Here is an 18,180-nt window from a genome sequence, read left to right as displayed (position 1 = left end):
CAGCCTTTGGGAGAAACATTTATACAAATTGACACATAATTGGAAGAATAGTTCTAGATTTATAATGATAATTATAATGTAATAACAATAGTTAACATTTATTAAGTACTTACTATGTGAAAGATACTATTCTAAGTAAGTTGTATGTGATTATCTTCTGTTCAATAATGGGTTTTTGCACTTAACTGTTTAACTGTTCTAATCTGGACACTCCTTGGAACTTTTAAATCAATCCAGGAGAGAATGCATGACGAACACCTCACCTAATCAAATTTTACGCATCCTCCCATGCCCAGCTCAACTTGCTCTTCTTTGTGAAAGATGCCTGAATTTCAACTGTCATTCTTTTTCTCTAAACTCACAGCTTTAAGCCTCAATATGGGCATTTATGTGAGACTGAAATAATTATTTTGAGGTATCTGTGCTGTTGTTTTGTCTGGCTATTGAATCCTTGTGCCTTCATTTAACTCTGCATAAATGTGTATGGTATCTTCCAAGCCGAATTCTAAAATCTTCAGGGAAACCAGGTGCAGTCGTCATGTGGTTTTTTAAGCAATCATTTTCCAACTTTGGTAACAGCAGCCTGTTTTGGGGAGGGGAAATTCTCTTCTATTGCATGCAGTCTTTTTTATTGTTATGTTAATCATCGTACATTACATCATTAGTTTTTTTAATTTTTTATTGTTATGTTAATCACCATATATTACATCATTAGTTTTTGGTGCAGTGTTCCATGATTCATTGTTTGTTCATAACACCCAGTGCTCCATGCAGAACGTGCCCTCCTCAATACCCATCACCAGGCTAACCCATCCCCCCACCCCCCTCCCCTCTAGAACCCTCAGTTTGTTTTTCAGAGTCCATCATCTCTCATGGTTCGTCTCCCCCTCTGACATACTCCCCTTTTCTTCCTCTCCTGTTATCTTCTTCTTTTTCTTTTTTCTTAAAATATGTTGCATTATTTGTTTCAGAAGTACAGATCTGTGATTCAACAGTCTTGCACAATTCACAGCACTCACCGTAGCACATACCCTCCCCAATGTCTATCACCCAGCCACCCCATCCCTCCCACCCCCAACAACTCCAGTAACACTCAGTTTGTTTCCTGAGATTAAGAATTCCTCATATCAGTGAGGTCATGTGATACATGTCTTTCTCTGATTGACTTATTTCACTCAGCATAACACCCTCCAGTTCCATCCACGTCGTTGCAAATGGCAAGATCTCATTCCTTTTGATGGCTGCATAATATTCCATTGTGTATATATACCACCTCTTCTTTATCCATTCATCTGTCGATGGGCATCTTGGCTCTTTCCACAGTTTGGCTATGGTGGACATTGCTGCTATAAACATTGGGGTACACGTACCCCTTCGGGTCCCTACATTTGTATCTTTGTGGTAAATACCCAGTAGTGCAATTGCTGGATCGAACGGTAGCTCTAATTTCAACTGTTTGAGGAACCTCCATACTGTTTTCCAGAGGGGTTGCACCAGCTTGCATTCCCACCAACAGTGTAGGAGGGTTCCCCTTTCTCCACATCCCCGCCAACATCTGTCGTTCCCTGACTTGTTGAGTTTAGCCATTCTGACGGGTGTGAGGTGGTATCTCATTGAGGTTTTGATTTGGATTTCCCTGATGCCAAGCGATGTTGAGCACTTTTTCATGTGCCTGTTGGCCATTTGGATGTCTTCTTTGGAGAAATGTCTGTTCATGTCTTCTGCCCATTTCTTGATTGGATTATTTGTTCTTTGGGTGTTGAGTTTGATAAGTTCTTTATAGATTTTGGATACTAGCCCTTTATCTGATATGTCATTTGCAAATATTTTCTCCCATTCTGTCGGTTGTCTTTTGGTTTTGTGGACTGTTTCTTTTGCTGTGCAGAAGCTTTTTATCTTGATGAAATCCCAATAGTTCATTTTTGCCCTGGCTTCCCTTGCCTTTGGCGATGTTTCTAGGAAGAAGTTGCTGCGGCTAAGGTCGAAAAGGTTGCTAAGTGTGTTCTCCTTTAGGATTTGGATGGACTCCTGTCTCACGTTTAGGTCTTTCAACCATTTGGAGTCTATTTTTGTGTGTGGTGTAAGGAAATGGTCCAGTGTCATTCTTCTGCATGTGGCTGTCCAATTTTCCCAACACCATTTGTTGAAGAGACTGTCTTTTTGCCATTGGACATTCTTTCCTGCTTTGTCAAAAATGAGTTGACCATAGAGTTGAGGGTCCATTTCTGGGCTCTCGATTCTGTTCCATTGATCTATGTGTCTGTTTTTGTGCCAGTACCATACTGTCTTGATGATGACAGCTTTGTAATAGAGCTGGAAGTCCGGAATTGTGATGCCGCCAGCTTTGCTTTTCTTTTTCAGTATTCCTCTGGCTATTCTGGGTCTCTTTTGGTTCCATACAAATTTTAGGATTATTTGTTCCATTTCTTTGAAAAAAGTGGATGGTATTTTGATGGGGATTGCATTGAATGTGTAGATTGCTCTAGGTAGCATTGACATCTTCACAATGTTGATTCTCCCAATCCATGAGCATGGAACGTTTTTCCATTTCTTTGTGTCTTCTTCAATTTCTTTCCTGAGTATTTTATAGTTTTCTGAGTACAGATCCTTTGCCTCTTTGGTTAGATTTATTCCTAGGTATCTAATGGTTTTGGGTGCAATTGTAAATGAGATAGACTCCTTGATTTGTCTCTCTTCTGTCTTGTTGGTGGTGTATAGGAATGCCACTGATTTCTGTGCATTGATTTTATATCCTGCTACTTGACTGAATTCCTGTATCAGTTCTAGCAGTTTTGGGGTAGAGTCTTTTGGGTTTTCCACATACAGTATCATATCATCTGCAAAGAGTGAGAGTTTGACTTCCTCTTTGCCGATTTGGATGCCTTTGATTTCTTTTTGTTGTCTGATTGCTGTGGCTAGGACTTCTAATACTATGTTGAATAGCAGTGGTGACAGTGGACATCCCTGCCGCGTTCCTGACCTTAGGGGAAAAGCTCTCAGCCTTTCCCCATTGAGAATGATATTCGCTGTAGGTTTTTCATAGATGGCTTTTATGATATTGAGGTATGTACCCTCTATCCCTATACTCTGAAGAGTTTTGATCAAGAAAGGATGTTGTACTTTGTCAAATGCTTTTTCTGCATCTATTGAGAGGATCATATGATTCTTGTTCTTTCTTTGGTTAATGTATTGTATCACGTTGATTGATTGGCGGATGTTGAACCAGCCTTGCAGCCCAGGGATAAATCCCACTTGGTCATGGTGAATAATCCTTTTAATGTACTGTTGGATTCCTTTGGCTAGTATTTTGATGAGAATTTTTGCATCCATGTTCATCAAGGATATTGGTCTGTAATTCTCCTTTTTGATGGGGTCTTTGTCTGGTTTTGGGATCAAGGTAATGGTGGCCTCATAAAATGAGTTTGGAAGTTTTCCTTCCATTTCTATTTTTTGGAAGAGTTTCAGGAGAATAGGTATTAATTCTTCTTTAAATGTCTGATAGAATTCCCCGGGGAAGCCATCTGGCCCCGGGCTTTTATTTGTTGGGAGATTTTTGATGACTGCTTCAATTTCCTTAGTGGTTATAGGTCTGTTCAGGTTTTCTATTTCTTCCTGGTTCAATTTTGGTAGTTGATACATCTCTAGGAATGCACCCATTTCTTCCAGGTTATCTAATTTGCTGGCATAGAGTTGCTCATAATATGTTCTTATCATTGTTTGTATTTCTCTGGTGTTGGTTGTGATCTCTCCTCTTTCATTCATGATTTTATTGATTTGGGTGATTTCTCTTTTCTTTTTGATCAGTCTGGCCAGGGCTTTATCCATCTTGTTAATTCTTTCAAAGAACCAGCTCCTAGTTTCGTTGATCTGTTCTACTGTTCTTTTGGTTTCTAGTTCATTGATTTCTGCTCTGATCTTTATTATTTCTCTTCTCCTGCTGGGTTTAGGCTTTATTTGCTGTTCTTTCTTTAGCTCCTTTAAGTGTAGGGTTAGGTTGTGTATTTGAGACCTTTCTTGTTTCTTGAGAAAGGCTTGCATTGCTATATACTCTCCTCTCAGGTCTGCCTTTGCTGTATCCCAAAGATTTTGAAGTTGTGTTTTCATTTTCATTGGTTTCCATGATTTTTTTTAATTCTTCTTTAATTTCTGGTTGACCCATTCATTCTTTAGTAGAATGCTCTTTAGCCTCCATGTATTTGAGTTCTTTCCGACTTTCCTCTTGTGATTGAGTTCTAGTTTCAAAGAATTGTGGTGTGAAAATATGCAGGGAATAATCCCAATCTTTTGATACCAGTCGAGACCTGATTTGTGACCTAGGATGTGATCACTTCTGGAGAATGTTCCATGGGCACTAGAGAAGAGTGTGTATTCCGTTGCTTTGGGATGGAATGTTCTGAATATGTCTGTGAAGTCCATTTGGTCCAGTGATTCATTTAAAGTCTTTATTTCCTTGTTGATCTTTTGCTTAGTTGATCTGTCCATTTCAGTCAGGGGGGTGTTAAAGTCCCCCACTATTATTGTATTGTTTCAATGTGTTTCTTTGCTTTTGTTATTAACTTCCTTATAAAATTGGCTGCTCCCATGTTAGGGGCATAGATACTTACAATTGTTAGATCTTCTTGTTGGATAGACCCTTTAAGTAGGATATAGTGTCCTTCCTCATCTCTTATTACAGTCTTTGTTTTAAAATCTAATTTGTCTGATATAAGGTTTGCCACCCCAGCTTTCTTTTGGTGTCCATTAGCATGGTAAATGGTTTTCTACCCCCTCACTTTCAATGTGGGGGTGTCTCTGGGTCTAAAATGAGTCTCTTGCAGACAGCATATCGATGGGTCTTGTTTTTTAATCCAATCTGATAGCCCGTGTCTTTTGATTGGGGCATTGAGCCCATTTACATTCAGGGTAACTATTGAAAGGTATGAATTTAATGCCATTGTATTGCCTGTAAGGTGACTGTTACTGTATATTGTCTGTGTTCCTTTCTGATCTATGCTGCTTTTAGGCTCTCTCTTTGCTTAGAGGACCCCTTTCAATGTTTCTGGAGGGCTGGTTTTGTGTTTGCAAATTGCTTTAGTTTTTGTTTGTCCTGGAAGCTTTTTATCTCTCCTTCTATTTTCAATGACAGCCTAGTTGGATATAGTATTCTTGGCTGCATATTTTTCTCATTTAGTGCTCTGAAGATCTCATGCCAGTCCTTTCTGGCCTGCCAGGTCTCTGTGGACAGGTCTGTTGCCAATCTAATATTTCTACCATTTTAGGTTACATATCTCTTCTCCCGAGCTGCTTTCAGGATTTTCTCTTTGTCTCCGAGACTTGTAAGTTTTACTATTAGATGTCGGGGTGTTGACCTATTTTTATTGATTTTGAGAGGGGTTCTCTGTGCCTCCTGGATTTTGATGCCTCTTTCCTTCCTCACATTAGGGCAGTTCTCTGCTATTATTTACTCCAATACTTTCTGCCCCTCGCTCTCTTTCTTCTTCTTCTGGGATCCCAATTATTTTAATGTTGTTTCGTCTCATCGTATCGCTTATCTCTCGAATTCTGCCCTCGTGATCCTGTAGTTGTTTCTCTCTCTTTTTCTCAGCCTCTTTATTTTCCATCATTTGGTCTTCTATATCGCTGATTCTCTCTTCTGCTTCATTTATCCTAGCAGTTAGTGCCCCCATTTTTGATTGCATCTCATTAATAGCCTTTTTGATTTTGACTTGGTTAGATTTTAGTTCTTTTATTTCTCCAGAAAGGGTTTCTCTAATAACTTCCACGCCCTTTTCAAGCCCAGCTAGTATCTTTAAAGTCATGATTCTGAACTCTATGTCCGACATCGTACTAATGTCCGTATTGAGTAGGTCCCTGGCTGACGGTACTACCTCTTGTTCTTTTTGCTGAGGTGATTTTCTTCGTCTTGTCATTTTGTCCAGAGGAGACTAGATGAATGAGAGAACAAAATGCTAACAGGTTAACAACGTCCCCAGAAATTATACTCTATACAAATCAGAAAAGACCAGAAACCAGGGCAAAAGAAAGGGAAAGAAAGAAAAAAGAAAGAGATAAAAAAAAGAAAAGAAAAAGATAAAAACAAAAACAGAAGAATCCAAAAAAAAAATTATGATCAAATATGATCAGGCTAGTGCATAGATCAGTGCCACACACACATTTTGTGTGTATTTTGGTCTGTTAGAAAAAAGTGCCTCCTAAAATTTTAAAGAACGAAAGACTTATATATGTACAAAGTAAGGGTTGATACAATGAAGGGATGGAAGATGAATGTAAAGATGAAAAGTATAAAAGATTTTATAAAAGGAATTGTTAAGAAGTTGTTTGAAAAAAGAAAGAAGAAGATTTAAAAAAAAAAGAAAAAGAAGGGAGAGAATGTGATCAGGCAGGAGACTAGAACAAAGCCATACACTAGTGATTTGGGGTATAATTTGATCTGTTAGAAGAAACTGTATCTCAAAATTTTAAAGAGAGAACAACTTATATATATATGCCAAAAATAAGGGTAACTACTATGAAGGGATGAAATATGACTTTAAAAATGAAAAATAAAAAATGTTTTTTTAGAAAAGGTATTGATAAGATGTTGGTTGAAAAACGGAAAAAGAAAAATTAAAAAACAGTTAAAAAATTAACTTTGAAAAATTAATGAATCATGGTAAAAAAAAAGCCATGAATTCTATGTGCAGTATTCCCTTTAGCGCTGGAGTTCTCCCGTTCTCCTTGATGGGTAAACTTGGTCTTGGCTTGCTGGCTGTTCGTGCTGATCTTCTGGGGGAGGGGCCTGTTGCCATGGTTCCCAAATGTCTTTGCTGGAGGCAGAATTGCCCCGCCCTTGTCGGTCCGGGCTAAGCAAGCTGCTCGGGTTTGCTCTAAGTAGCTTTTGTTTCCTGCAAGCTCTCAGTACAGTTTTGGAGGACCAGGGTGAAAATGGTGGCCTCCCAATCTCCACTCGGAGGAGCTGAGAACTCGGGGCCCTGCTCCTCAGTGCACCCCCAGAGAAAAGCAGTCACTCCCGTCTCCCTGGTCTCTGGCCGCACTCGGTGTTCACCCGGCCTGTGACCGAGTGTTTCTATCTCTGGCACCTGACCCCATGTGGAGTCTCCAAACCCAGCAGATCCCTGCAATGCGCTCCCGTGCCGCTCCTCCCGGGGGTGGGGGTGGGGGTGGGGGTGGGGGGGTGGGGAGTCTCCCCAGCTCTGCCGCTTGTTAGGTCCCTGCTGGAGGAGCAGTGGCCCGACTGGCCTGCGGATCACAGTTTATGGCAACCTCGAGCTGAGAGCCCGCACCTCAGCTGTGTCTCTGCAGCCAGCTTCCCCGCTCCGATACCTGGGAGCTCTGCTGCACTCAGGCACCCCCGGTTTTTCTGTGACCCTGAGGGTCCTGAGACCACACTATCCCGTGAGGGTTCCACCCTCTGCTTAGCCACTGGAGCGACGTCCCTCAGCGGAGCCAACTTCTAAAAGTTCTGATTTTGTGCTCTGCGGCTCTATCACTTGCCAGAAGCGGCCGACGGAGGCTCCTATCCCTGCCATCTATCCTCCCAAATATCGCCTCGATTCACTTCTCCGCACTTCCTACCTTCCAGTAAGTGGTAGACAACTCCAGAGAGTTGTTGCTACTCTCTTCTTCGATCTCCTGTTGAGTTCGTAGGTGTTCAGAATGGTTTGATCCCTATTCAGCTGAATTCCTGAGACCAGACGAAATCCAGTTCTCCTACTCCTCCGCCATCTTCTTCAGCCACCTCATGACTTGTTGCATGCAGTCTTGATGGGACAGTCCATTGAAGCTCTCTGCCTTTTCTTTCCTAAGGAATAAGTAAGTAACTTGGGGCTAGCTGGAATTTCTCTCCCAAGGCTTTGAAATTTGAAGTATTACACACATAGGGAAAAAAGTTGATTTATTCTAGTGACTGTCACTTGGAGAAGTTGTCTGCCTTCTGCTACCTTGGCCTCCTAAGTCTATCAGATCCTATTCTCACCAAGTTTGCTATTTTAGCTCTTCTTTGAAGTACCTGATAGCCTTGCAATAAGTTAACCAGTTTTTCTGTTGCTGGCAACTAAAACATGCTGTTACAGGGGCAAATCCTCTACATACCAGGGCCAACAACAAAGCACAGTGCCTGTCACAGAGTGGGGGTTCATGAGTGACATTGTAAAGGACTTGAAACACAAGCACTGACAAAGAGATATAAGATCTATGAAAGCATTTTGTAACTAGATAAGAAGTATAAAAATTCCACTGAAGAGTCCCAGGAATGTTACATTAGTGATAAGATTGTTAGAGAATTTACATAATCCCACCATCCATCTTAGCTACCTTTGGTTTGCTCATTAAGACAATTGAGAAGAGGGGCAAGTCATCCAGGGGGTCATGGTGAACATCCAGAATTGAAGCCCATGGAGAAGTAGATCAAAGGCTGTGCAGAAATCTAGGACAAATGATTCACTTTTTATTGTTCCAAGATGAGCACTCTGGTCTCAGTGAAATAGATATGTGGATAGAGAAACTTAAGAAATGAGAAAACATGGTATTCTGAAAGGATAATAGTGGCAGGGATTTTTATCATGTTGCTAGACTTTTGAAGCACTCTCTGGACAGTTACTTGAGATGCTCTTAGATCCTCTCAGGCTGCCATTGAAGACTGTGAGCAGAATTTGACTCTTTATCTGAGAGATGTTGTAACTAAAAATGTACTACTTCAAAGGGTCTATGACTTCTGCTGCCATCTGCACAACGTTCATCAAATTCCCCAAAGAACTTACAGTTCAACAAAGGTTAAGAATCATAATAAATAGACCAGAGCAATGGATGTAATCCCAATACTGAATTCTAGTTCTTTTTTTAAAAAGAGAAAAACCAGAGTCCTGGGTTAGTATATGAGACAGGTGTTAACTGAAATACTAGCTTAATTAATGGAAAATTTTAAGTGCCTAAACCAGTTTCCTTAGCTGTAACTGGGAATATCAATATTTATTTCACAGCATTATTAAAATTATTAAATGAAATAATATATGTAAAGCATTTAGCACAGTGCCTAAAACTTGCTAGGAACTCAAGTTTTTGTTTATATTGTAATTATTTCTCTGATACTCACATAGTGTTAGTGCTCACGATACTATGAATTTCATATTGGAGACTTTTTTAAATTTTATTTTATTATGTTATGTTAGTCACCATACATTATGTCACTAGTTCTTGATGTAGTGATCCATGATTCATTGTTTTTGTATAACACCTAGTGCTCCATGCAATACATGCCCTCCTTAATACCCATAACCGGGCTAACTCATCCCCCCAACCCCCTCCCCTCTAAAATCCTCAGTTTGTTCTTGGAATCCATAGCCTCTCATGGTTCGTCTCCCCCTCTGATTTCCCCCACCTTCATTTTTCCCTTCCTTCTCCTAATGTCCTCCATGCTATTCCTTGTGTTCCACAAATAAGTGAAATCATATGATAATTGACTTTCCCTGCTTGACTTATTTCACTTAGCATAATCTCCTCCAGTCCCATCCATGTTGATGTAAAAGTTGGGTATTCATCCTTTCTGATGGCTGAGTAATATTCCATTGTATATATCTCTGTATACATTGTATACTTTGTACATATCTTGGTATGCACTGTATCATTGTATACATTGTATCTTTGTATACATTGTATTACTGTGTGTACATTTGTATACACAGTAATATTCCATTGTATATATCTTTGTATATATCTTTGTATACATGGTATGTATCATTGTATACATCTTCTTTAACCATTCATCTGTTGAAGGGCATCATGGCTCTTTCCATAGTTTGGCTATTGTGGACATTGCTGCTATGAACATTGGGGTACATATAGCCCTTCTTTTCATGACATCTGTGTCTTTGGGTAAATACCCAGTAGTATAATTGCTGGGTCATAGGGTGGCTCTATTTTAATTTTTTGAGGAAACTCCACACTGTTTTCTAAAGTGGCTATACCAACTTGTATTCCCACCAGCAGTGTAAGAGGGATCCATATTGGGGACTTTCCATGTGCTGTTTCTATGCTCCTCTTGTTCTTCATGAAGAACATTCTTCTACATCCTCAGAGCCTTTGTTAAACTATAGAACATTCAAGCACGAAAGATTTTGGGGGAAACTCCTTAATTTAAGGAATAATACGCTGAGGCCTGAAGACTTACTCAAGTTCACATGGCTAATTAATGGCAAAATGGGGTCTTTACCTAAGTCTCCTGTTTCCTACTCTAGTGGCTTTACTGCTACATTATTATTATCCCAAATTGTGTGTGGGAGGGTGTATCCTAAATCAATACATTAATACATATTTACTAAGCACCTATCTAAGTGGACCTGGAGCTGTGCTAAAAACTTTAGAAAATATAAAACAAGTATGAGAAACATTCTAGACAATTAAATAATTATAAATTACAACACAGATGAATCAAATTTCTCCTCCCATAGCAGACTTCTTTCCTCTTAATTTTACATTAACTTTGAATGTTCCTTCTTATGTTTCTGCCATCAACTGTGAGAATAAGGGAATGCAAATGTATACATGAATTCTTGCTAAGCAGTTTATGGCTGATTATTGCTATGCAAAAAACTCCATTATTAAGGTCAGGCACACATTCACACATCGTCCAATTAGATCTTCTAATAGTCTTATTTTATAGAAGAAATAAAAAAGGCATGGAGACAAAGTAACTTGACCAAGTCCCTCTCAGACCCCACAGCCTATGTTTCTTCCACACAGACTCCACGGAGCTTTTTAACTTCAATATTAATCCCTAGAAGCAAAATAAATGAACAGGACAATAATACACAAGTGCAATGCATACAAATTGCTTAATTAGTAGGAATTTATTCCCAAACATTTGTAAACTGTCAATTATTTCTCAGGCTACCTCACAAGAGGGTAATATTAGTGTCATATCTACAGCCGCAAATGGCATTTTGTTCACTTTGCCCATATCCCCATCGAGACAGCTCCTGTCTCTGGGTCTTGCCTGTGTTTGTGAGCTAGTCCTTCCTTCAGCCAAGGGTCCTAAGTTGTTTTTCGTTTTGTGGTTTCATCTTTTGGGTGATCAAATGTGCTACTCAGGTCACTGTGTTCTTAACCTGTTTAGGTTCTAGAAGTTATCTCAAGGTGGGAAAGTTTAGTTCATCCTGATTTGTAATGTTAAACTGGTAACAAAACCATGTAGCCTTAGGCTCTGAGTGCCCTACAACTGTGTGAGTAAAGGTCATTTTTCTTTTAATCTTAGGTCAGGCATGAGACCTGTAGTCTGGACCACAGGATGTTTGAGTAGCAGATTATCAGTATTGCCCTCCTTACTGAGCCAGGCCTGTGACATCCAGTCTCTCAGACCTGGAAGAATTCTTGCCCAGGATCTTCCTCAGGCCTTCATGCAAATAGAGGCCGATCAGCCCCAGAGACCTCCAGATGTGCTCTATCTCAAGTGTAAAAAATGCACACGTTCTCAGTTAGTTTTGTCACACTCTCCAAAGTGGTACAGAGATAGTGTAGACAGCACGACCCCATTCCCACCAGCAAGAAGTTTACTATTCTTACCTGCTAAACCAGGCTCTCAGATCTCTCTTGGGTTTATCCACACATTAAGCTCTTCCTCTATCTCAGTGTTTGAAATAATGATTCTGAATAGTGTGGATGAGAAGTCATTCTCTCTGCACCAAAACACCTTTTATTGAACTAACACTAATTAACCTTTGCTGTGTGTCAGATACTATAGTGCATTCTTTACATATATCATTTAAACCTCAAAACAACATAATTATGTGTATATGAAGATGGAGTCTTAGAAAGGTTAAATAATTTCCCTCAAGTCACTTAGGTCTTAGGTAATGGAGCTGGGAATAGACATAGGTCTAACCATAAAACTCCTTTCTTGACTACTAAGCTATGTTGCCGTCCTTTAGCTGCTTCAGTGTAATACTAATTTCTGAAATGCAAAGTAGATAAAAGGACAACATAAGTAAAAGGAATACAAATGCATAATTAGCATGAGTAAAGTGTGCATTATCATTTTTATGTCAAGCCCATTTCTGTGAATGCTCCCTTATAAGAGCATTTTGGTTGATAAAAATTCAAAGATGCACATTTGCTGGTTGAAGCAAGAAAATGTCAATAATCTCACTTTATTTTATTAATTTAGATATGGCTCAGGCAAGTACAGCTGGTACTGCTATTCTTAGAGCTGGAAGGAATGAAGGGGGAGGAAGTATTTCTGTTAACAGATAAATCCAATCAGATTCAGGAGATGACACCACTACTCCAAATCTCTAGTCATCCCCCATCCTACCCTGCCCCTAACAAATCATCCACTGCAAACTGTGCTGGAGACATGAATGTGAGAATGGAATTAATCAAAATAAGATGAGGGACCAGCAGTCTATCACAGGTGGCAGTTTGATTAATGAAAGCCAGAAAGCAGCTAGTACAATTTGGGAAGTCAATGAGACCCAGGCAAAGGCAAAAACAACTGGAAAACTCCAGTTCTTTCTAAAAAAATAAAAACAATATTTTGTATTTGCTTAGTTCCTTTGACCTTAGGATGTCAAAGCATTTCACAAGCAATTTCTTGTATTCTTGTCTCTGTTGTAGAGAAACCAATACAGACGTGTTAATGCAACTTTCTCTCTGGGCTAACAGAGGAAACAGGAACAGAGAAGAGAGAAAAGGAGTCAGAGTTGTTACAACTGTCCTTGTAATTGATGCCTCCATGAAAAAGCAACCAAATCTTTGTTTAGTCATTTTGATTAATCTTGTAATAGATATTTTTGGGAAACTCTGACCAATTTATTTTTTTTTTAAGATTTTATTTATTTGAGAGAGAGAGAATGAGAGATAGAGAGCACGAAAGGGAAGAGGGTCAGAGGGAGAAGCAGACTCCCTGCTGAGCAGGGAGCCCGATGTGGGATTCAATCCTGGGACTCCAGGATCATGACCTGAGCTGAAGGCAGTCGCTTAACCAACTGAGCCACCCAGGCGCCCTACTCTGACCAATTTAGAGTGTTTTCTGAGACCTATTCCCTTTGTTCACAGAAGTGAATCATGGCTGCCATGTTTATTCTGTGTGTTTTTTCCCAAGCCCACCATGGCCATGGTTGATTGGATCATGGTTGGACAGCTGACCCAACTGGGCCCAATCAGATTCTCTTTCTAATGATTTGGAATTGGGATTCAGAGAACTACTCAGTATGTAAATCAGGCACTGTTGGGTGAGTGAGAGCAAAGAGACAGTCTGCGGAGAGATGAACAAAGCAGAACTAAGCAATATCTCCCTGGTTTCCTGACAGCTGTTCAGTTCCTGGTTTCAGCCTCTTGTGAGGCCCAAGCACATGGTCTGCCTTTACATTGAGTGAAACACTCTTGAATCCTATTTTTCTTCTGCTTAAGTTAGCTCAAGTGAGTTTCTGCTACTTGCAACTAAAGTATCATAATAAGTACTTTATCGATGGGTCTGTGGGTCCACATTCTCCTTGAAATATCTGCCTTGAAATCTCTTTTAGTTCTTCTTCTACCTCTTCATCTATTTCTCAACTGCCAAAAAGTGCCTCTTTTTCTGCCTGCCCCTTAAATATAGGTATTCCCTAATGCTTAGTGCACAACCCATCTCTCTGTCTCTTTTTAAAGAATCTCACCTCCTCTGTTGTTTCAGTTAATACTTACAAGCACATAATCCTATATTTATCTCTAACCCATACCTCTTAACTGGTATTGCCACTCTGGATAGCTTCACAAGCTACTTACATTATAAAAAATATGAAATCATGTGAAGAGCCAAGATGTCCGTCAACAGATGAATGGATAAAGAAGATGTGGTGTGTGTGTGTGTGTGTGTGTCTGTGTGTGTGTGTGTGTGTGTGTGTGTGTGTATACACACAATGGAATATTATTCAGCCATCAAAAAAACGAAATCTTGCCATTTGCAACAACGTGGATGGAACAAGAGGATACTATGCTAAGCGAAATAAGTCAATCAGAGGAAGACATGTATCATATGATCTCACTGATGTGAGGAATCCTTTTGTTTGTTTGTTTTGTTTGTTTAATTTTTTATTGTTATGTTAATCACCATACATTACATCATTAGTTTTTGATGTAGTGTTCCATGATTCATTGTTTGTGCATAACACCCAGTGCTCCACGCAGAACGTGCCCTCTTTAATACCCATCACCAGGCTAACCCATCCCCCCACCCCCCTCCCCTCTAGAACCCTCAGTTTGTTTTTCAGAGTCCATCCTCTCTCATGGTTCATCTCCCCCTCCAATTTACTCCCCTTCATTCTTCCCCTCCTGCTATATTCTTCTTCTTTTTTTTCCTTAACATATATTGCATTATTTGTTTCAGAGGTGCAGATCTGTGATTCAACAGTCTTGCACAATTCACAGCACTCACCACAGCACACACCCTCCCCAATGTCTATCACCCAGCCACCCCATCCCTCCCACCCCCCACCACTCCAGCAATAGGAAACCAACTGAGGGTTGCTGGAGTGGTGGGGGGTGGGAGGGATGCGGTGGCTGGCTGATAGACACTGGGGAGGGTGTGTGCTATGGTGAGTGCTGTGAATTGTGTAAGACTGATGAATCACAGACCTGTACCCCTGAAACAAATAATACATTATATGTTTAAAAAAAAGAAGAAGAAGATAGTAGGAAGGGAAAAATGAAGGGGGGAAGTCAGAGGGGGACAAGAACCATGAGAGACTATGGACTCTGAGAAAAAAACTGAGGATTCTAGAAGGAAGGGGAGGGGGGGAATGGGTTAGCCTGGTGATGGGTATTAAAGAGGACATGTATTGAATGGAGCACTGGGTGTTATACGCAAACAATGAATCATGGAACACTACATCAAAAACTAATGATGTAATGTATGGTGATTAACATAACATAATAAAATAAAATTTAAAAAAATATGAAGTCACTCATTCTCTTCTTCCTCAAGAAAAATCTGCTTTTTCTCATTTGTCATTAGAAAATGATGGCACTCTTTTAGTAGTCACCCAAGCTAGATGCTACAGAGTTATGTTCAAATGATTCCTTTCTCTTACTCTTTGTTATACTTCAGTCTTCATCATTTCCCAATTGGACAATTTACTATGCTGAGTTTTCCTAAGACTTGTTTCCTGAAATCTCACATAACCACTTCTGACCATTGTCAATCCCCTCTCTACACTCTAACAAATGTACAACGTTTTCACTTCTATTCTATTGTATAAGTCTATCCTTATGCCAGGATCGTACTGGCACTGATAACTGTAGTTTTGCAGTAAGTTTTGAAATTGGAACATGGGAGTCTCTTTTAAAATGTAGTTTCCTGGGTCCCACCTCTAGAGATTCTGATTCAATTAGTATGGGATGGACCATGAGTCTGAGTTCTCACAAGTTCCCTAAGAACGTCCATTGCAGGTCCCAAGGTGCAATAGAGTAATAGTTAAGAACGTTGGGGTCTGTCTAGGACTCAATTCTGGATTTGCCCTTATTTACTGGGTGACACTGAGAAGAATATCTGCTTCTCATTCTGTAAAATAGGGAAGATAATAACAGTGTTTTTCACATGAATTAAATTCATGTAGAATAGAACAGTGCCTGGACTCCCTAAATGTTAAGTAACTACTTTTACTAATAGTTCCTCAGAGGATCAGACAATGGAGAAATGCAGAGAGAGAAAAGAAAATATGTGCAATTCTGATGACAACAAAAAATTTTCAGCAACTTGGCAGAATCTAAAATGACTGTTTTTGAATAAAAAGGGAAAAGAACAAATGCTTCATGAGTAACTGATCTTTTCTTATTGTGGTAAAATATATATGGCCTAAAAGTTACTGTTTTTAACCATACAATTCCATGGCATGAATTACATTCATGATGTTGTGCAATATCACCTCTATTTCCAAAAATTTTTCATCATCCCAAACAGAAACTCTGTTAACAATTAAATAATAACTCCTCATTCCTTTCACCCTCCAGCCCAAGGTAACCCCCAATCTACTTTTTGTCTCTATGAATTTGACTATTCCAGATATTTCATGTAAGTGGAACCATGAAGTATTTGTCCTTTTATGTCTGGCTTATTTTATTTAGAATAATGTTTCTTTTTAAGGTTCATTCATATTGTAGCATATATTAGAACTTCATTACTTTTTATGGCTGAATAATATTCCATTGTATGTATATACCACATTTTGTTTATCCATTCATCTGCTGTTGGACCCTTAGGTGATGTTTCAGTGAACACTGACAACACAAGTACCTGTATTAAATTCTTTTGGGTGTATATCTAGGTGTAGAATTTGAGTAACTGATCTTTTAATAGAAATAAAATGCTACTTTGGAGTAAAGGAAGCCCTTGGCTATGTCTCTCATGCCCTGTCCTTATGACATGAGGCTAACCTTATCAGTCCTCCCTTGACCCACATGTCTGCAGCTCATTGTAATTGCTGTCTGGGCTGTAGAGATGTAAATGCCTCTGGAGGAGGACCATCTGGGAAAGGGGGAGTTCAGACTATCCTAGATGACAGAAATCAGTGACAGGGCTCAAGGGAACCAGCGAATCTGCTCTGTAACCCTTCTTTGCCTCCTTTCCTCTGATGCCTCCTGCTTTTTACAGGATGCCCTGTTCAGCACGAAAGACTATGAGGTTATGTAAGTTTCAGAAAGGAGTGAAGAGGGACTGCATAACTGTGCCCATCCCTTGACCCTGCCAGCTGCCAAGGCTGTCATTAAATATAGCCCTTTACCAATGTCACTGGTTTTACCCCCATCCCAATCTTGGCACTGCACATTCTGGTGCTGCCTTGATCTCCCTGGCTCATAGTTACTTTCTCCCAAGTTTGGTAAAGATGAATGCAGATGGTGGTGGTGCTATTTATTGTATCCTGGTATAAGAGATTATTTTAAGCCATGTGAAGAGAAATAAGTGTCCTATTAGGCTCTATACATAAAAGGCATAATTCATGTGATTGTCCATACTTGGAAATATTTTATTTTATATTTTTTGGCTAAAAAAATGCATTAAGGTGGTAGAATTGGGCAAAAAATGAGTTCATCAGTAATAAGAACATGTCTCCCCCAGCCTATTCTAGGCACACAGGCTTGTTAATGGGGAAGGAGTAATATAGAGGACTCGAAGAGCTGCTGTAGGTTTGCAGGGAATTGGGGCCCCATTACTTAAAGTTGAGAGGGCACATTTCAGACTGTGAATTAAAGAGTGGTACAATTGAGACCCTCTGGGCATCATGCCTGCCTGTTGTTTCTCCATCAGCTTAAGGAGCAACACAGTATAGTGGTGCCTGTAATTACCTGTTCCACCTGCCAGATCACTGGATGACAGAAACCTTGGAGTGAAGATTGGAGCTGACTCTTCTGGTGGCTTTTGGAAGATGGTTTGTGTTGCTGGCCTTCTTGGTAGTTCACTTACTTGAATGTTTGCCCCGGTCTTTGCTTGTGTCAGAGAGTCAAACCCAGTAAAAATGGTAAGTCAGCAGAAAGAAAGGGGAAAATACAAACTGAGAAAATGAAATCCCTAAAACTGTTTTAGGAAATCATTATTTTATAGAGTACAGAACTTTATTGCGAAAGTTATTAAATATTGTCAAAGACATTGGCTGAACTACATTGAAAGGCCTCTCTTCATGTCCTCAATCCTACATTGCTAGAATGCTATCTAGACTAGCAAATCTGCTTGTTGGAAGTAATGACTTCATCACTTACAGATTTACAGTTTACAGATTCTTGTCCCTTCCAATGCTTGGCTTATCTGGCTCAGTTCCTCCAACCTGAGCTACACATCATCTCAGGAACTTGGCTCAGTTCCTCCAACCTGAGCTACACATCATCTCAGAAGCTACTCCATCTTTGTCTGGTCTCCCTGATTTCTGACCATCCAAGGAGAGAAAGGCTTCCCTGCCTGGCCACTAGACTCCCATTTTAGGCTTCAGGAACTAAATATGGCATTTCATTTGTCCCTCTGATTCTGAGTAACTGAAAGTCTTATTCTCACCCATCACCTTTTCAAAAAATTTTTCTTCATGTGGTTCTATGAGCATTTTGTCTGACTGGATTTTAAGACTCTATTTACCTTTCAGAGGTGCACTGTAGTGAAATGGAAAGAACTCGAGTCTAGACTCAGGCAATTCTGGTCCCCAATTCAAGATCTACTACATATTAGCT

The sequence above is a fragment of the Zalophus californianus genome, chromosome 15 (genome assembly GCF_009762305.2).
Source record: "Zalophus californianus isolate mZalCal1 chromosome 15, mZalCal1.pri.v2, whole genome shotgun sequence".
Classification (NCBI taxonomy): Eukaryota; Metazoa; Chordata; class Mammalia; order Carnivora; family Otariidae; genus Zalophus; species Zalophus californianus.
Note: the sequence above shows the minus strand (reverse complement) of the source record.